Source organism: Ictalurus punctatus, chromosome 12, assembly GCF_001660625.3.
Source record: "Ictalurus punctatus breed USDA103 chromosome 12, Coco_2.0, whole genome shotgun sequence".
Taxonomy (NCBI): domain Eukaryota; kingdom Metazoa; phylum Chordata; class Actinopteri; order Siluriformes; family Ictaluridae; genus Ictalurus; species Ictalurus punctatus.
The window spans coordinates 23,563,090-23,584,686 of record NC_030427.2 but is presented as its reverse complement, the minus strand read 5'-3'; the positions used below and the strand labels follow the sequence as shown (position 1 = coordinate 23,584,686).

Here is a 21,597-nt window from a genome sequence, read left to right as displayed (position 1 = left end):
ACTCTCAGCTGATTAACCCAAACCTTGCTTACTCGGTTAATGTATGTCAGTTCCAGAACACCAGTTAGGAGTTAGGTCAATCAACCTCCAATTGGTATCTCAGAGTTAATGCGTGTACAAGGCAAGTACATAAAGCCATTATCAATGGATCGCTGATTTCAGGAGTCACCATGGAAACCCAGGGCAAAAAAAACCAACAAGCTGCATATTTCAGTGAACAGAGTCAGAGGGTTTAATGCATGCTTATAAGGAATATAAGCCATTTATACAAAAAAAAAGTATACAGAGAGTTGGCTTGGAAAGAAGTAATGGATCGAGTAAATGCGTGAATTTATAAGTTCATAAATATCCGAAAAGTTTCCTTTCATTATGATGCTAAATTAAACATTGATCCTATTAGACATGTGCCATAACATTTAATAGATGTGCCTTTACTTTTAGCCCTCCATCAATTTCTTAACACTGTACATAGTATTAATAATATAATAGGCTTTATATTTTATCAGGTGTAAACCTTCTGGACTCAGAAGAACTTGGAGCCAAGTAAAAATGAAACACAAAAAAGATAATATTTCATAAACTTCCTAAATTGTAACCTATCTAATTGGCCCAACCTTCTATAATAACATTTCTCTAGGTTCTATATAGCCACAGGAAGAAGGAAGAGGCCCGAATAATGGGTGGGGGCCACCAGCACTCTGACTGAGGAGCTGGCACTGTCCCTCAATCAGGGGAACAGTTCCAGGGTACAGTTCAGCAGAGTCGATTATGTCCCATGATATAAGTGGCTTGGTAAAATGTAATGTGTAGCATATTAGTACTTAGGCCTTTTTTTTTTTTTTTTTTTTTTAAGTTTCATGCATAATACACAAGTGAAACATTGAACATAAAGAGTTATTTTAAAATATATTTTTTAGACCCTGGCTGTATTTATTTTCTTTACTTACTTCTTTACTTTCTTTATTTACTTAAATTCAATACTTTTTTTACTGTATCATTCTACTTTATTACACATAACTTCATTTATGGAATTTAATGTTGTGAATTCTTTATATTTCCGGATTTCTTGAGTTAATACTGATGCCTGGTGAAGGGGTTCATGTGAATTGCCTCATTGGAAATATATTTACTGAAAAAAATGTTGATACGTACAATACTTATTTCCCCCACTGTATAAGGTCCATCTTCAAAGGCAAATTAGAAAATATAACCTGGAGATGGACCTTCTACAACTTCAAATGGAAGAAAAAAAAACAGATATAAAAAGAATATAAAAAAAGGCCAGGCTTGAAATTGAATTGCTGAAGCACTAGTTAAAGGTGGACCAAGTATTTGCCTAGTGATTATTATTATTATGTCAATTATTGTCGAATGGTAAAGTAATGAATTCAAATGTCTTTTTCAATTACAGAAAATAAACAATGAACCTCAACTGTTCACTTTGTGCGTTACTTATTTAATTAGAAATGATGTGGGCAGATCACATCTTGTAACATCCTGCAGTCTCTTTGGTTCACTGGGGGTTCCTCTTGCCATCTTCATCAATGGTTCATCATGGTTTATGGCCAGGGAACTGCACAAAATTGTGTAGGAACCATTTGAGTGTAAGGCTGTACTGTATGAATGGCTCTACACACAGTTGCCTTTTCCTCATGCCCTGCAACGGCCACGTTATATACAGAAAACTCTGTGGCAAAAAAAAATGAAGGGCAATGCATAAAATGTGGTCAGTGTTAAGCGCAGATCCACAATGTGTCACGTTGGCGATGTGAGGTTTCAGTATGTTTCCGTAACAACTCTAGAAAAAACGGTAAGACTCCCACAAATATTCATCTGGGTATGAAAAAGATTTCGTATAATCCGTGCTTCCTCATCCACTGGATCTTCTTCCACTGGATGCTACCCTCCATCAGCTCTCTAAAACAAACTAACCCTGGAACATAATCTGCTCCGGAGCAGGTTATGTTCTGCGAGTAAGCTGCTATGGCAACTTACATACCCTGAAAGTTACCTCCTTTTATGGAAACGAAAGTTGAGGTTATCCGTTAACTCTGAGTAAAGTTACCCAGGTAAGTCGCATAACCTGCTTTCTGGAATACCCCCAGATCTGTAATTGGTTTCTTTCCTGATTGTGTTTGTCTGTTCTCCATTTAGATCTTGATTAGTTTGCCTATTTATACCCTCCTGTGGGTTTGTCTCTCAAGTCTTATTGTGCATTCATTTGAATTCTGAGACTTTTCCTTGTTTCTGTGTCTCCTGTTTTTGCCTCTCGATTCTTCTGTGGTCTATAATTATGGATTTGCCCACTCTGGCAATGCGTGCATTCATACTGAACCATGCGATGAGCTTCGGAAAGTCCTTGATAAACAACATGCTGAGTTTACACATTTGCATCCTGGCATTATTCACTGCACAGTACAGTAACTCTGCTTCGTGGTGTGTTTATTCTTCAAATACACAGTGTTACATAAATACAATATACGCTTAACTTTCTTCTTAAACCTATTTGTCAAGAATGTATTAATTATATACATTTCATAACACATGTTTGTAACACAAAAAAATATGGCATTTCTTTCCTTTATTGTTTCTTTCCTTCATTTTTTACTGTGTGTTATACTAGCTTCTTTTTTCCGGAACTCTATTATGAGTACTGATAAACATAATTTGTCAAAACTACATCAGCTTATTATCAATAACTGATCAAATAAAACATTTTAAATTCTGAGCTCAGACATTTAGACCCTTTATAACTTAAGAAAAAGGTAGAGAATAGCAGAACGAAACATGACAGGGTCTAGTTAATAAGACAGAATGACAGAACAACAAGCAAGCCGACATTGACGCAGACACAAGCGGAGAAGCAGGCTGTGTCTGTATCCAGGGAATTGGACAGTGCTGTAAGGATTCACTATCATATATGAACCCAGTTCTGAACTGCAGTAACAAAGCCAGTCACATGTATGACCTGCTCCATTGGTTTGAGTCACCTTGAATCCCAAACTACAATTTATATTTTATAAAGTACATTGCTGCAAACAGAAAAGTCTGATGATATCATGTGAGTGGCAGTCTGGAAAAACACATCTGTGTATCTGGAAAAAAAAAAATTATATTGACCAAAAAGTTTTCTGTCAATAATGCACTTTGACATCTTTACTTTTTCAACCATGCCTGCATAGATCATGTTGGGTAGGGAGCCGGTTTCTCAAAAGCAGTAGTTAAAACAATCAGTCTGATTAAAGATGTCTTAAATGAATGTTTTGAACTAAATACTCGTTCAATTTGTTGGATATTTATTTGTCACAGAGAAACAAACTCAATCCTAATCAATTCAAATTGTAATCAGACACCGACACTCAAATTGTGCTCAATGCATTGCAAAATTATAATAAAAAATAAAACAGAAATGAGTGAATCAATCAGTATTTATTTCCCCAATTATGTTAGCTTGAACAGAGAGTATTCGAGTGAATTGACGACGAGGCTCGCCTTTAAATGCCGTGAGTGACTTATGTAATGATGAATGATGTGGATGATGTTGAAAATCATAGTAAGAACACACTGACTATTGTAAACGTATAACTCTTTCAAACTTGGCAGTAATGTTAATGTTATAAATGTAGATGTAGGCAGGACATGTTTCAGTGGAATTGGAATCTTTAACCCCTTCATGCATGAATAATGAAATCCTGATCAAGGATTTTTTTTCTCTGTGTGTGTGTTTTTACTCTTCTTTAGACATAAGAAAAATAATAATTTTACCTTCATTTTACTTTTACATACATTTTTCAAAAAGTTATTGAAGTGTCCACTCCAGTGGAGTGCATGTATTCAAATAAAGAATTAGTGCCCACTCTAGTGGCTGTTATGCATTTATTCTATTGAAATGCTTGCAATAGCCAGAAAATGGCTCTTGAATAGCCATCCACTGTAGTGACTACTATGCAATGAAAGGGTTAAATGCACTTTTGCAGATAACCAGACTGTTTCCATGAACACCCTGAAATTTATTCATTATTATTTACCAAAACCAATAACATTTGTTACATTTATTATTGAATCATATGTTGTACATTTACTTTTGACATGTTCTTGAGACAAGTTAGTTCCTGTTATCATTTACGTTATATGCTCATAGCTTATGTTACAGACAAACCAGAAAGAGCACAATTCTTTTTCCTGAAGACTCTCCCATGGTGGAAATTTTGAAAGTGCACTGACACCGGAAACTCCTTCCATGAAAAAAAAATCTTTTCCTCAAAAATGCTTCATTGTACAGTATCACTGTTACACTCCAGCTGGCAGATGGTACTATGCCGCGGCTGTAGAGATTGTGCGTGCACGAGACGGAACTGCTGCATATGGACACATGCCTTTGTTTTGGTTTTGGTTCTCCTTCTGTTTAAGCATTGCTTGATGTTCGAGGGTGTGTCGTGATTTGCCCCAGCTGTCTGTGTTTTAGTTTGATTGTGTTTGCTATTTAAAGCCCTCGTGTTACGTTGTACTTCACGCAGTATTATTTGAACCACTGAATGTAATGGTGAATACATTATGCATTCTAAGCGGTCTTATTTTCGTGTCCTGCTCTCGTTCTATGCCTCGATTTTAGTTCTATGTTTAACCTCATTGATCTCGTCCAGTGTAGACCGCGTTTCCTGTGTTTTGTCTACTGTTTACGAATAAAGACGTTGATCTGCACCTGCTTCTGCCGCACCTCCGGTTTCGTAACAATCACACATATTTGTTGTTAAATAAAAAAAAAAGTTTGTGTCAAGTAATTGAATGTAATGGAGGTTAAGACAGATGCAAATGCAGATAAGAGTTTTATTAAAGAGAAGCAGGAAGACAAAACCAAAACATGAGACAATAGCATGGTCAAAAAAACAGGCGATAGTTCAGGTGATTGGCAAACGGGCATAAATGAGGCAAAACAGGAAACGAGAATGAGGGTGAGAACAAGATCAAAACTATAACGCATGAACCGAGAAACAAACGCTTGGTATACGGAAAACTCACGCAATACTTTGCGAAGTATAAAGAGACACGAGGGGTTTAAATGACAAACGTAATCAAGGGTGAAACAAAAGAGCTGAGACTAATGATGACACATACAGGGAAACAACAAATGACAATACAGGGGCGGAGACAGGACATAAACCATACCAAATGTATGCGTAGAAAGTAAACAAAGTCAGTGTCACTGACAAACCTGGAAGCGTGCTGCGTGCTCCTGCACTAGTGCAAGGGGAAATCGTGACAGGTAGAATGTTGTCTGATAGTCTGGGGAGTAAATTTTAAGTGGATCTGTTATCCACTCAAAAGACTATGAAAGCTAGTTCCACACATAAATGTAATGGGGATATTCTGCATGTGGTTGCGCAATGCTGACTTTCATGATCTGCCATAATACCTACAATCTGCAGCCAATGGGAACGCTTCTCTATCAGCGCGCATTCTCACAGGACTGATCCAGGAAATTAAGAGTCTTAACAGAGCCGAAAATCTCAACAGAAACGTTTACTTTAACAGATGCTATAGTAGAAGCTGTCATTTATGCAGATTCTAAAGATACTATTGGCTTTTACTGTACCATTTTAATTTTTTTATTGCACTGACAAAGGCTGTCACTCTTATTTTTGTTGATACTCAAAAAAAAGGCAAGAAAAAGAGGAGTTTGAAGGGGAGCGAGACAGTCTGTTGGGCAAGATGAAAAAAAAAAAAAACTATAATAAATTACTTTGGACCACCTGGCAGAAAAACAAAAAACAAAAACAAAACTAGGAGTGAGACGGCAGAGGGTTGTGATATGGAAGATAAGGATGAATAAACGGTGTTTGTTTTATGCCACACATAATTCATGAATATTGGTGACTGACTGAATTTCATGTGCCTGTGTGTGATACTCAAGAAAGCATATTGTTTGGAGGAGACATGAAATAAGTGTAACGTTATTATATATTATAGAGCTACTTATTATTATATAATATAGAGGTACTTATTATAGAGGTACTTAATTATTATTTATATGTTTACATGTTTATTATATTTACATGTTTACAACACCCCCACCCAAAAAAAAGCAAGAAAAAACTCCCCAACTAGAGTCCCCACAGTATATATTGGCCATTTCCATCCATTGCATACATGTACAGTTGAAATATATAGTTATAAACACATAAACCATTACTATATACACTTTAATACCCCAGCTTTAATACTCTGCGGTATGGTGGCTGTTATCAGAAGGAAAATGAGAGATAAGAGTATCTTTAACAACATTAAAGTACTTTAAAAAAAAAAAAAATCTGTAAAGCAGATTAATATCTGCAGGCAATTACACCAAAAAGAGATTTTGGATAACATCAATATAGAAATTAATGAGAGTCCTCGTTTCACTTTGATACTATGAATGCTCACTGGTCCTCATTTGATACTGACTGCGATACTTACATAAAACTCTCCTCACAGAAAACCACCATATCAACAAAGATAGGATTTTCTTTGTTATAAGAGCATGTTTTTTAAATTATTTATTATTAGCCTCTGTGATTGTCTCCGTGAATTAGTTGATATCAATAACATATAATATGTGCATTAATATAAATCTGTGATCTGCACTATTGTCAGAGTTGCTGTTACAGAGAATTAATCAACACCTTCTGACCAATCAGATTTAATAATTTGACATTGTTCCAGTATGGTTGGTCTGTTTGTAATTTAACGCTGCACCAGCTACCCTGGCAACAAAATATGAAGAATTTACAAAAGTTTTTCTTCAAGTTTATCTTCAATTAAAAAAATTCTAAATCTGGCCTCATATGAAATCTTTTCATATGAATCAACCAAACAAACAAACAAACAAAAAAAAAAAGAGTCCTAAAGGGATTGAAACCATCACAGCCCAGTAAAATATGCCTCAGAAATATTGGACTTTGGCATAAGGTGCATAAAGGAGGATCTTCCATTGCTGTAGTATAAAACATAAAGCACAATGATGATTTATACATTACATATGAATAGCAGATCACACTTCTATATTCTCAATCAACTTCATGAACATTAAACACAGCATTGTGGTAGTGAACCTATTTCTGAGTAAATCAGATTACCCTGACTTCTTTAAGATCAGATCATGACAGATAATTGTTTTTTTAGCATGTAAACCCTTGAGCTTAAAGATTAAATTGACAACCAAAACTAGTGTAATGATGTTTACATGACCTGTATTCTAGCAGAGAAGCCCTCTGACTCAAACCTGACATGTTTCATACCTCCTGCAAATTAGTTTCTTCTATTGTTACCGTCTCCTTATGATGCATGAGCTGACTGGGGAAATGTGGCAAAATATGTGTTTAAGCCGATTTCAGTATGATTAATGGCGTATGTTAAAAACATATTTGCTTTACCAATTGAAGGCACATGGAAGAGGAGGCACAAGATGGAAAATAATGGCCTTGCCATCTCTACTCAATGAAACTCAGCTCAGCTTTTTGTTGTGTTTTTTTGGGGGATTTTTTTTTTCCATTTTTAAAACAATATTAAGGCTTATTTAGTACACCTGGAGTATTTGAGGCTCAATGTGCTCTGGATTAATCACGCTAAAGATCAGTCATTCGAGTTATGACAGGTTGACCTACAGAAAGAGGAACCAAAAAGGAGATTATCCCATATGCAGCAGCAGAAAAGTGTGATAAATAACACCAATCATCTGATGCTCATAAACTCAATTGGTGTTGAGGAACGTGCTCTGTTTGTGTGTGTGTGTGTGTGTGTGTGTGTGTGTGTGTGTGTGCTGCTCTGAACGGTGAAGTCATCACTCAAAGAAACGGTCAGCAATAAAAAAGGACACGAGAGCATTTTAGTTGCCAGGAGAGACGGCAGCTGAAGTGAAAAACATGAGAGTGCGAGAGAGAGTTAGAGAGAGTTAGAGAGAGTTAGAGAGAGAGAGAGAGAGAGAGAGAGAGAGAGAGAGAGAGAGAGAGAGAGAGAGAGAGAGAGAGAGAGAGAGAGAACTGCCATGAATAAATCTTAAAATTCTGAGGACAAATTTTAAGGATCTATGATTGACACAGAATCAAGAACAGGGACCATGAAGATAAAAAAATATTATTATTATTATTATTACTATAACTACTACTATGCTTTAACAACCATCTTTCTTCTGACTGATAAATGTTGTATCTGTGGCAGTCATACCAATAAAGCTAGAGATAGAGAGAAACAGGCAGAGAGGGATGACAGCGATAGACTGCCATTCATTTTGGGAAGCAGCCAGCAGTCAGATTTGTGGCCAGCTGTCACAGTAAGGCAGCTACACTTTTAAAATAATTGTTCCTTTTTGTTTTCTCTTGCTCTTTGTTTATGATTAATACCTTTGTTACTAACTCTGTTCTTTCCTTCATGTTATTTACTCTGGAAATAATAAAATCGGGAACGTTCATCACAAAACAAAACGTTGCTGAAATAGGTAGAAGAGAGGGGGAGAGAGAGAGAGAGAGAGAGAGAGAGAGAGAGAGAGAGAGAGAGAGAGAGAGAGAGAAGGAGATTATTTTCAGCATAGTTAAATATAGCACATTCATACCGAGCAATTACAATAGCATACTACTATATGACCATCTAATGTGATGTGAGGTAGCTATAAAAGTCTTGACTTCTCTGCATGACCATTTAGTATCTTTTTTATAAAAATAAAGTAATTTGTTTCTGTCTTGATGTTTCAGTCTCTCTCTTTCTCTTACTCCTTCTTTCTTTCAAGGTCAACTATAGCCATTTCACTGCAAAAATATAAATAAATATGATACTGCCTGTGCATTGACAGTTCACTATATATACACAGTGATAGAAATATGAAATAATTGTACCAGCAGACAAATATGACACAAAATGTCTTAGGGATAACCACTGTTTTTAACGATTGTTTTACAAAGTTTTACAAATATATATATACATATTTTTACAGTTACATTTATGACATTTGGCAGACGCCCTTATCCAGAGCAACTTACATTTAACTCATTTATACTTCTGAGCAGTTGATGGTTAAGGGCCTTGCTCAAGTGTCCATCAGTGGCAGCCTGGCGGTGCTGGGATTTGAACTCATGACCTTCCAATCGTGAAATTAACCACTGAGCTACCAATGCCACATTTTTAGGAGGCTATTCCCATAATCAGGTTATTGGCTACTTGTTGTTTATGATCAATAACTTTTTTTCATTCAACGTAATTAAATTTACCTGTAAATAACCTTCCATTTTCCTGTAAAGTTCGCTTCGGGAATAGCATTTGTGCCAAGAAAACATCATAGAACTTTAACATGGGAGGGAGGACAGAGAAAGAGAAAGAGAGAGAGAGAGAGAGAGAGAGAGAGAGAGAGAGAGAGAGAGAGATGAGAGAGAATGCATCTATAAGTTATTGAAGCCCACTATACTTCTCCATGCCCCACAAGGCTGTGTGGGTGTTTATCATCTCAAAGGCAGCTGGCCTTTGAACCTCAATATCTATGGACATCCATATTTTCTGCGATGAGCAGGATAAGTTTGTGTTGTTTTCTATTCTGCTTCTCAGCATCAAACTTCCTTACAAACTACTTCACTTTTTTCTCTATCATTCTGCTAAGAACAATAATTTGTATGGAAAATGTGCCTTTCCTATTAAAACCTCAATTAATGATTAATTCATCTTCACTGCCTATCAATATTAAAGCATGTTTGTTAACTTGCTGAGTAGCTGACTACAGTTCATCAGTTTAATGCATTGGTCACCAACACTGTTCCTGGAGATCATTGCCTTAAAAAGTTCTTAGTTAACTAAAACAGGTGTGTTAGATTTTGGTTGGAGATAAAACCTGCAGGAAGGTAGATCTCCAGGAACATGGTTAGTGACCACTGGTTTAATGCATTCTTTCATTCTCTTCCAGAGCCACTCAGACCCCCCTGGATTAAAATCATCCCTCTCTTTCTTCTAAAGCCTGCCTATACAGCATATGAAACATCTGATTATCCTTGGACTAGTTACGACCACAGAAGATCACTCCCTGAAGTGTACACCGAAGTGAATTCTAAATCTTGCAAGCATAAAATGATTTTTAAAGGTAAGATATTTTAACCTTTCCTTAAAATAATGCAATATGATTTAACCCCTTAAACTCCAGGCATGCCAAGGTGTAATTATCACCCTTATCCAGAGCAGCTTACATGTATCTCATTCATACACCTGAGCAGTTAAAGGTTAAGGGTCCAGCAGGGGCACCTTGGCAATGCTGGGATTTGATCCTATGACCTGTCGAGCAGTAGTCCACCAGGTTAACCACTCCTCATTTACATAGCCACTTTTCCTTTTAATTTCATTGCAGTTTGTCATGTCACAGCAAACCTTTCCCATCCTGCACTGCGGCCTACAAACATGGCCGCCGTGGACTGCAATTCCCAGAACACTCATTCATTCTAATCATGCACACCTGCATCCAATTTCACACACTATCACAGTTTAAAAAGGACTTTCGTGGCTTTCACTCTTTGTGAAGTATTGAGTGTTATCACCGTACCAAGCGTTTGTACCCTGTTCCTCATTTTTGATTCATGTTCTTTGATCCTGTTTCTGGTTTTTCGTTCTCGATTCTTGCCTTGCCTTGTTTATGCCTGTTTGCTGATCGCCTGACCCATTGCCTGTTTTTCATAATTTGGATTCGTCTGCCTGCCTCTCTTTATTAAAAGTTCTTATCTGTTCTTGCATCTGTCCTAACCTTCATTACGTTAATAATGTGACACAGTTCCTGAATATTTCATACTAGCCACTGAAAAATAACATGCTTAAAGATGAACAACTGAATAATGGAGAAGTTTAGTTTACATGTATATAATGTATACAGTAGAAGGCGATGTGAACACTAGACAATATGGCATGACATTTGACATGAACACAAAGTGTGATTCAGTAATTGGTAAAAACAAATGACAAATTGCTGTGGTACAAGAGGAATATAACACTTCAGGATTTTCGGTTCATGGAAAATAATCAACTCCTGTTTTTTTTGTATCACACCACCCCATTGTTAATTATTTTCCTAAACAGCATCCTGTTTTAAACCATTTATAAAGAAAACAACATGGAAACTGTACACTAAAGTGTTAAAAGAGGAAGGAATGGCACTGTTCAACAGATATGTTAAGATGTTTATATTTGGACAATGTCTGTGACAGTACCTAAGGGGGCTTTGCTAAAAGCTTCCTCACCATGTTTGGTCCTAATTCTGGACACTATTAACCCACAACACTGAGATACATTCTAGGATTGCATATTTCCAACAAATCAGAGATGAATTTCTATCAAAGGTTATTTAATGATTTATAAACCAGATGTAACACTAGTCAGTCCTGTTGCTGACTGGGAGCTAGTGTAAGGGTTTGCAGCAGTGTTCTGAATGAGCTGCAGCTGTCTGAAGTCTAATGGAGTTTCTAGGAAGACCAATAAAGAGGCCACTACAGTAATCAAGCCTGCCAGAGAAAAATTAATAGATAGGTTTCATGCAAAATTTTAACCCTTATTCAGATCCTTGTGCATAACCCATCTCATTGTAGTAGGTTTACTTTGTTTTCATTTTAATATGACTATTTATCCTGAGATCTGAATCAGCTAAAACTCGTAGATTCTTTGTGTGTTTTGTATCATCAAAAGCCTTAGATTGGAGGTAGGCATTAGTTGTTCGTCCTTGTAGCTGAATATAATCACCTCTGGTTTGTGCTTGTTGTGTCCAATTGTAGTTGCTGTAGTTGTTGGGTGAAACTGCTATGTAGGTTTGAATGTTGTCTGCATAGCTATTATGAGAAATTCTGTTCAGCCAGTTGGGAACATGTACAGGTTCATCAGGATGGGGGCAGGGATCAAGCCGTGAGGAACACCACACATTCATTCATGGTTCATTCCATTTCATAGCTGCCAACTATAACAGAATATCCATTTTCTTCTAGATACATCCTAAACCAATTGATGACCATTCCAGACAGTCCAGCCCAATTTTCTCATCTGCCTAGATATATTAGTGTAAACGATCAAGTGGTAACAGCTGATATTTTGCCTAAACCCATATTTAAATGTACTGTACATGGTTCAGAACCTTTAATTAAATTATTTCAGTGCTGTGAGAAAACCAAGTTGTGGAAACAGTCATTAAAGGGTTTTTTTTTTTTAAATAATAAATTTTGCCTCGTACTTCCGAGGTTGGGGGTTCAATTCCCACCTCTGTGCAGAGTTTGCATGTTCTCTCCATGCTTCGGAAAAATAAAATTATATTACATAGTAACAACATACACAAGGACAAAATGTAAGGGTCATCTGGACAGCTATTGGGAGAAATTTTGTTCAGTTCAGTGGGGGCATGTAAAGGTTAATCAGGAGGGGGTGTAGAGCATTTTTTTTTCTCTCCAGTTTTCACATCTGTCTAGAGGTATTAGTGCATATAAGACAGCACTAAGATCAAGTTGCATCAGATGATATTTTACCTGAAGGTGTGTTTAGACATATATGGTTCACATGTATATGCCACATCCCTGCCAAATCTAAACAAATCTGACAGTTGCTTAGTGAAATAGCCAAATATGGAGAACAACAAAGAGTATAACAGGAGCCTTTTGTCATCACCTCCACCACAAAATCTTAACAATTTTAACATGGATGATATCCTAGAGAGTGAGATTCTGTGTATTTGGAATAATGCCGTGCATTTTTTAGCCAAAGGCAACCGTCAGTGGTGCATGTGTTGATGGAGAACCATAGGGTAATGAAGGGGGGCATCTGATGTCTACAAATATAGTCTTATAATTAATTTTAAATATTATGCTGCTTGATTAAAAGGCTTAGTCTTACTTAAGAAGTTCAGACAGTGTATAGTATAAAGACAGAATCATGTTCTCAATCAGACTGAGATCTGAGCAAGACATTCTAGCATTGAAAAGCCTCAAGGTGGTAAAACACTTCTCCATAAAAAGTCACATGACTGCAAATTTGCAAAAATAACACGCTTTTTTATTAATAAACTCCAACCATTTATTATCCAGCAAATGATGGTTGGAACACACAACCAAAGATGCACAACCAAACAGAAACTAACATGTTTGCTGCTAACAATCTTCTACTGCAGATCAAGACTCATATTGGAATTGCCATATGTTCTAGACAGCATTAAATAGGATGAACACAAGATTAGTACAAGAAGACTAAATTCAATAATTTTCCCAGAACTAAACAATTATAATCTCAAAAACTTATTTCTAGTCTATTTGGTACTGGCATAATCGTGTCTATAACAAATACATAGGGACAGGTGCAAAAAGAAAACCTCAATATTGATTTCAGGGGCAAGGATCCAAGGATGTTCTGTCCTTCACATTTTAATAAGTGACTTTATTGTAATTAACTGGTGTATTCATTTGGCAGACTTTTTTTTATCCAAAGAAAAATATAAGTGGGAAAGTTGGTAAGCATCATCAAGTATAGAGACAGTATGTAGAGACAATATATTTTACCCACTAAAATTCTTCCACTGCAATTCTAGCAATGATGCATACTTGCCAATTAAATCTATTACTGGATGATTGCATAGATATTGAGAACCAAATTAGAAAGCCTAGCACTAGAAAGAATTGTAATAAAAGTGTTCAGATTCATGGCCCTGTAAGGCTGAAATAACCATGTTACCAACATAATTTGCCATGTCTAAAGTGATTCTCATGGCCCACCATGCTTCAGTGGGTAGCTGAAGTGTCTACTGACATGACCTGACCCTGCCTGGAGTTAATTGTTGCAAGTGAATTGCATGTCACCGATGGTCTCGCAACCTGACATTTGAATATGAGTAAGGTGAGATGGTCTGGAGCGAAAATACTCTGTAGGACAGATGCAAAGGATTTGCTTGCAGACAGGCCGTAATCATCGTCAGTCAAAACGACGGTTGAGCTGATTGGCCGGCCCTGCTTGCTCACGCCACCTCGAATCAAAGACAATCACAGTGATTGGACATCACCCCTACACCTTTTCTTGGCAGCCTAATGGGAGTTTTCAGGACTGTTCAAACTGAAGCTAAATTGAAATGTAACAGTCAAATGATTTATTGCTCATCGCAGTGAGGAAATAACTAATCTGAGATCTGCAAAGCCTGCTCATGAAGGGTGACAGCAGTGCCATAAAGGAGAGTCAGCACACACAAACAGGGTGCTGCGGATGTGCTTAAATAAGGCTGGAGTCGCTCACTTTAGAGTTGCCCACTTTGAATGGGGCATTTTCAAGCTCTGACTGGCAGAATGAAGGGAATGAAATGCTAATGGTAAAAGCAAATTTGAGAGTGAGAGACAGAGAGAACGTGGTACAGTAAAACTAACTTGTGATTTTTTTGCATGTGTTTGTGTGTGTGTGTGTGAGAGAGAGACAATGTAATTCTGCATCTATTGATATACAGAATTTATTGAAATACCATTGTATATTATTGTTTTGCAACCCCAATTCCAAAAAAAAAAACTTGCCATGCTGTGTAAAATGTAAATAAAAACAGAATGCAATGATTTGCAAATCTCATAAACTCATGTTATTCACAATAGAACAAAGAAAACATAAAATGTTTAAACTGAGTAACTTTACGATTAAAATTAAGGTAGTTTTGAATGTGATACCTGCAACACGTCTCAAAAAAGTTGCAACAGAAAGCTGGAAAGTGTTACTAAAAAGAAACAGCTGGAGGTTAATTGGAAACAGGTCAGTAAGAAGATTGGGTATAAAAAGAGTATCTTAGAGAGGCAGAGTCTTTCAAAAGTAAAGATGGGCAGAGGTTCACCAATCTGTGAAAATCTGCATCTACAATTTGTGGAACAATTTCAGAATAATGTCCGTAAATGTAAAATTTATCATCTACAGTACATAAAATCATCAAAAGATTCTGAGAATCTGGAGAAATCTCTGTGCGCAAGGGACAAGCGTGAAAATCAATTTTGCATGCCCGTGATCTTCAGGCCCTCAGGCGGAACTGCATTAAAAACAGGCATGATTCTGTAATGGAAATCACTGCATGGGCTCAAACACCTCCAGAACTCACTGTCTGTGAACACAGTTCACCGTGCCATCCACAAATGGTGGTTAAAGCTCAAATATTTCAAAGGAGAAGCTATATGAAGCGGTCTTTTAAGCCACATAAAATGGACTGAGGCAAAGTGAAAAACTGTTCTGTGGTCAGACAAATTGAAATTTGAAATTCTCTTTGGAAACCATGGATGCCGCGTCCGATAAACTAAAGAGGACTATATTTACATTTATTCATTTAGCAGCCACTTTAATCCAAAGCGACTTACAAATGAGGAAATACAAGCAAAGCGATATATCAGAGAACAATACAAGTAGTTCTACCATGCAAGATTCATAACTGAGTTCTAGAAAAGTGCACAGAGTAGAGGTGTAAGAGCCAGAGTGAAGTTTTTTTATTTTTTTTTATTTTATTATTATTATTATTATTATTATTATTATTATTATTATTATTATTATTTATAAAGATAATGTGGGGTTGGCATTTTAGGGGTTAGTTAAGTGTTCATAGAAGAGGTGGGTCTTTAGCTGTTTTTTGAAAATAGTGACAGATTCTGTCTTCCGGAATGAGGTTGGAAGTTCATTCCACCACTGAGGATCAGTTCATTTGAAGGTTCTGGAAAGGGACCTTGAGCCACGCTGAGTAGGCAGTAGGACTAAAGAGGAGGGGGACTATCCGGCTTTTTATCAGCGCTCAGTTCAAAAGTCTGCATCTCTGATGGTATGGGTTGATTTAGTGCCTATGGAATAGGCAGATTGCACATCTGGTAAGGCACCATCAATACCGAAAGGTTTCTACAGGTTTTAGAGCAGTATATATTTCCATCCAGATTCCATCCCATCTGTATTCTGAGAGACTCTGCGTCTCTAAGATACTCTTTTTATACCCAATCATGTTACTTCATGTTGCCAATTAACCTAATTAGTTGCAAAATGTTCCTCCAGTTGTTTCTTTTTAGTAACACTTAATTTTCCAGCCTTTTGTAGCCCCGTCCCAACTTTTTTTTTTAGACGTGTTGCGGCCAAGAAATTCAAAATTTCCTTTTTTTCCCTTAAAATTGTACTTTTCCTAAGTTTAAACATTTGATATGTTTCCTATATTCTATTGTGAATAATATATGGGTCTATGAGATTTGCAAATCATTGAATTCTGTTTTAATTTACATTTATTTACAGTTTACACAGCATCCCAACTTTTTTGGAATTGGGGTTGTAGATTAATGAGGGATATTAGAATTTATACACATTTTATCTGTTATTACATACATTTAATTAATGTTCAGCAATATTGTCATTTAAAACTGGGGTCAGTAAAGCTATTCTAAAACAAGGGACTAACAGACAGTGCAATAGACCAGGGAAAAAGACAGATACACACGCACAGAGAGAGAGAGATAGATAGGTAGATAGAGAGAGAGAGAGAGAGAGAGAGAGAGAGAGAGAGAGAGAGAGAGAGAGAGAGAGAGAATTAGTAATTTATTATGTGTTAGTCAATTCTGTGTATGTTCTTGCACTATAGGCTATATGCACATATGTGGATGCTATCCTAAATAATCATATCACAAAAGTCATTACTGCACTAATAATTTACATTAGAGATTGATTTAGTTGCCACAGCATAATGGGGGGAGTTTGCATGTTCTCCCTGTGCTGCAGGTGTTTCCTCCGGGTACCCCCGCCCCCCCAGTCCAAAGACATGCATGGTAGGCTGATTGGCATGTCCAGAGTGTCCGTAGTATATGAATGGGTGCGTGAATGTGTATGTGATTGTGCCTTGTGATGGATTGGCACCCTATCTGGTATAGAAGATGGATGGATGGATGGAACATACTATGGCTGTCCCAATAAAGTTACACTGAGTTAGGTGACAAGGTGTGTGTGTGTGTGTGTGTGTGTGTGTGTGTGTGTGTGTGTGTGTGTGAGAGAGAGAGAGAGAGAGAGCGAGCCAATGTGAACCAAAAAAGTCTCCATAAATTGTGAATGAAAAACAAAATAATTAAATGGTCTGCACTTATATACCGCCTTTTAACCTTAGTGGTTCTTCAAAGTACTTTACACTGTTTCTCATTCACCCATTCACACCCCCACACACACACACAAGGTTCTAGCCTTCCGTCGGGAGCAACTTGGGGTTCAGTGTCTTGCCCAAGACATGTGGAGGCTTGTGGGCTGGGAATTGAAACACCAACACTGAGGACAATCCACTCTGCTACATCAGCCACAGTTGCCCCATATACATGGATGACATTTCACCAGTGCATAACATACTATATGGCCAAACATTTGTGGATACCTGACCACATCCAAATCTGCTTTTTGAACGTGTCATTCCAGATTTAGTCCCCCTTTGCTAACACCCACTCTTCTGGGAAATGTTTCCATTAGATTTTGTAGCATGGCTGTGGGGATTTGTGCTCATTCACCCACAAGAGCATTAGTGAGGTCACTGAGGCAGTGATGTTAGGCAAGGAAGCTGTGGACACAGTCAGCACTCCAGTTCATCCCCAACTAAGTTGCGGTCAGGGTTCTGTGCAGGCCACCCAAGTTCTTCCACTCCTACTTTGGCAATCCATTTCTTTAAGGACCTCACACTGGAGCATTTTCATGCTGGAACAGATTTAGGCCTCTTAGTTGAATTGAATGGAACTTGTAAAGCCACAGCATACAAAGATGACCTATACAATTGTGTGCTTCCAATTTGTGTGCTGGCAACAGTTTGGGGAACATACTGTATGGGTGTGATGATCAAGTGTACACAAACCTTTGGACATAAAGTGAATGCATGTTCCACTCTAATGCCATAACCATGGCTCACATCCTCTGTCCTCTAACCTGACATGTTTTTTTTTTTCTTCTTCTTCTTCTCCCCATATAGCTAACTTTGCCATACCAGATCAAAGGTTTAGCAAGACTAAAGGATTTTTTTTTCTCTCTTTGCGGTTCATGAGCTATGGGTGGTGACCAAAAGAATAAGGTTGTGCAGAAATAAAGTTCCTCTGCAGGGATGCTGGGCTTACTCTCTGTATAGGGTTAGGAGCTCAAGAATCCAGGAGAGCCTCAGAATAGAGCCATTGATTTTCCAAATTGAGAGGAGCTAGTTAAGGTGGCTTGGGCACTTTACAAGGATACTCCCACGTCAGTTCCTGGTAGAGAAGTATCAGATCAGGCAAGCCGCACTGAAAGGAGATCCCAGGGCCTGCTGTAGAGATCAGTTGCCTTGGGAACGTCTGGGATCCTCCAGGAGGAGCTCGAATCTGCAGCTGGAGATAGACATTCTTTCCATCTGATTTAAAAACACCCAGTTCTGGGTTGGTAAAGGACAAGAGATGGCTTTCATCTTTGTCCCAAAGCACTATATTCAAATTCTACCTGAGGAAGTCTGTGAAGAAGCAGTTGTGTACAGGCTGAATCACAGCAGTCTACAGTGTAGAGGGCAGTGCAGAAATCTACCACATGCTTGTGCATTTCTGTGATTTTTCTTTCTTTTTAGTGCTTACTCTCCTGTAATTAAGGCAGAGACAGGACATTGGTTGAATTTGGACCATTCTAAATTAAAGAAGAAAACAGGTAAGGAATCCATGTCTGTAAGAGATCTAAAGAGGAATCTTGGGTTTAAGGTTCCTTTCACTCCTTCATTAAAAAAGGACCACAGCTGCTTTTTTTCTTTTGCAACGCCCTTGACAACACAGGATCCTGTTTATCTATCAGTTGAAATTCAATAGAGTGTGTCTTTTTTTCATGATCCTGAATAGTTTATGTTCTAGCACTTGCATTAGCAGTGTACTGCACATGATCTGCTGAAAAGAAAAACATGCATACTGTGAAGGAAAGTAAACTGTAGTAAGAATAGCTAACTCTCCACATTTCCAGGAGATTATAATATTTCAGGAGGTTACACAGATAAAAAGTAGATTGAATGTGGGATTCCCTGTGGAATTCCAATATCATTCCATTACACTGACGCAAAAAAAAAGAAAGTAGATAAGAATCCCCTTTTTGATAAATAAATGCTTATTGCTTATAAAAATAAACTTGACTATTAACAAGTGATCGTTTATTCTGCGTGTAAAATGCTAGCTTGTGTTTCTGGAGAAAATAAAACTGCCACTCATTCACTTAGAGCACATTCACTCCCACTACATAGCCCATTGAACTGTATCTACACTACTATGTGTTTCACTGGAAATCTCAACATGCAATTTCTTTGTCTCAGCTACTAAGGCATTTTTATGTCTGTAAGTCTTACCATTAATGTTGAAAGAATCAGAAGTCAGTAACTTCATATAAAAAGAATGCTCCCTTTGAAAGGGAACTTCAACGTTGCATTTAGCATAACAGTATGGGAACGCCTTGTGCGCGTGACCGGTATCTGAAGCTTGTGTAAAATCATGCCTCTACTTATAGGCCTGCCATGATCAGGTGACGTGGCAATTAAGCGCGTCGCATGATATATATATGGCACCTGTGAACCACGCCGCCGGCCTGATTATCTTCAGCGAGACTGGATGTTTGTTGTTTGTGTGACAAAAACGCTTTGTTTCTACTCGATATTTTCTCAAAATCTCTGAACTTTCCTATCCTTTTTTTTTTTTTTTTTTAAAGAGGAAAACAGGGGTAAGTAATGAGCGAGAAACAATTCAAGAAGTGTGTTACGGCTTGCTCCCGTTTCATTACGGGGAAAAGTGCACACTTTCTGGGTGAAGTGTTAGCGGTGTAGTATGCGATGGCAGCCTCAAGAGGCTGCGCATAGTAACGCCTACATTAAGCAGCTTGGCTCGCGACTCGCGCTCTTCTGGAAAAAAACGGAAGCCGAAGCGAGTCGGGTTTCAGAGCCTAGCGGATCTGGGCCGGCCACTGCCGAGGCAGCCAGTCGTCTCAGGTTCGGGGGATCTCTTATAGATCCGGAAGAGGAGCCGAAGACGAGCGCTGCTCTATCTCTTGCTCTGTCTTTCGGGTTCGGCTCTCCGCTGGATTTTGGAGCTCGCGTCGCAACTCCTCCTTCCGCTATGGTAAGCCAAAAGGGTAGTAATTCCACTCTGACTCCGAGGAGTTAGATGGATGTGTTTAAAACTGAGAGCAGCATATAAAGAGCTGCTTGAAGTGATTACCCAGTGAAAGTAAATCCCTCACACTGCAGAAACTCCCCTGTCTTCCAAAAGTTTATGACAAAATCTCACGCTTCTGGGGGAAAACCATGCATAAGCCATATTCATAACCCCACAATGTTGGATTATTCGGCCATTGTGGGAATGAACGGCATGGCTATTTAGCTATGCTCAAGGTGGAGGAGGCACTTGCAAGCTACCTCTCTCCACCGACGGCAGATAATTACGGGGGCCGGATTGCATCCAAGCCATGTAAGGCCACCGTGGCATTGGTGGGTAAGCCGATGCAGTAGTAGTCTTGCTTGTGGGTCACTGCAGACAGTGACAGGGTTGCAGGCCTACAAAGCAGACCTGCTGAGTGAGCTCGACATATGGTGGAATTAAAAAAAAAAAGCCAGTTCCTTCTCTGTTGTCTTGAGCTCACCCGGGCATCCACGAGTGGAGCCTGGGCCAGCACTATTGTGAGGGAGACCCAGAAGGCGAGTATGGCAGCCCGCCAACCCCCACAGGCAGCCAGGGGAACCAGGCAGCCACAGTCGCGGTCTGCTACTAGGCCTGATCTGAGAATGGTCATAAAGGCCAAGCAGGCAAAGAAGAGCGGTCCTGAGGGGCTGTGGAGAGATGTATCTGGGGACATGAGGTTGTTAGGGCAGGTAGCCCCCAGTGTTACAGTTTTCAGTGTTCTCTGGTCAGCGAGCTGTCACAGGGCAACGGAAATCTGATGCTTCCCTCCAATAGAATGTGGAATAGTTAACGTCACTAAAAGACCATCAAGCAGCATGCAACTACTGCCAAATGTGTCTCCATGGGTTCTGTCTACCGTAGAAAGGGTTACCGGGTCCAGTTATAGCTCGACCCCCCCCCCCCCCCCCCCCCCTCCACCACAGCAGTCAGCACAGACCAGAATCCGATGTTAGCGCAGGAAGTAAGCCCCCTTTTGGACAATGGGGCCATAGAACATGTACCCCGTTCCTGAAGGGAGGGAGGTTTACAGCCATTATTTCCTGTTCTGCAAAAAAGTGAGTATGCGGCCAATTTTGGATCTGCATCATCTGAACCGTACTCTTCGGACATACAGGTTCAGAGGCTGATGCTCAAACTTATCGTGCCATAGATCTAAAAGGGGCATATTTCCACATAGGAATATCGTTAGCTTTATCCCCTCGCACCTTCACAAAGTGCATGGATGTCACTCTGGCTCCATTGGGACTCCAGGGCATCTGTGTACCAAGCTACCTGGACAACTGATTAATTCTAGCACGATCCAGACAGCTGGCGGTTCAACATCGAGATGTTGTTCTCGCCCACATGAAGAGCTTGGGGCTCAGGTTGAATCTCAGAAAAGTATGCTTTCACCGGTGCAGTGGACAACTTTTCTAGGGGTTATAGGATTCTACTACGATGAGGGCTTTTCTATCCCCAACAT

At 38.7% G+C, this 21,597-nt stretch overlaps 1 protein-coding gene across 10 annotated transcripts in view; it reads right to left on the bottom strand.

Annotated features, from left to right (window-relative positions):
* The window catches only part of adgrb2 (adhesion G protein-coupled receptor B2), a 442,839-nt gene that overhangs the window by 195,149 nt on the left and 226,093 nt on the right, over positions 1-21,597 (bottom strand). The gene's annotated exons all lie outside the window — the stretch shown is intronic.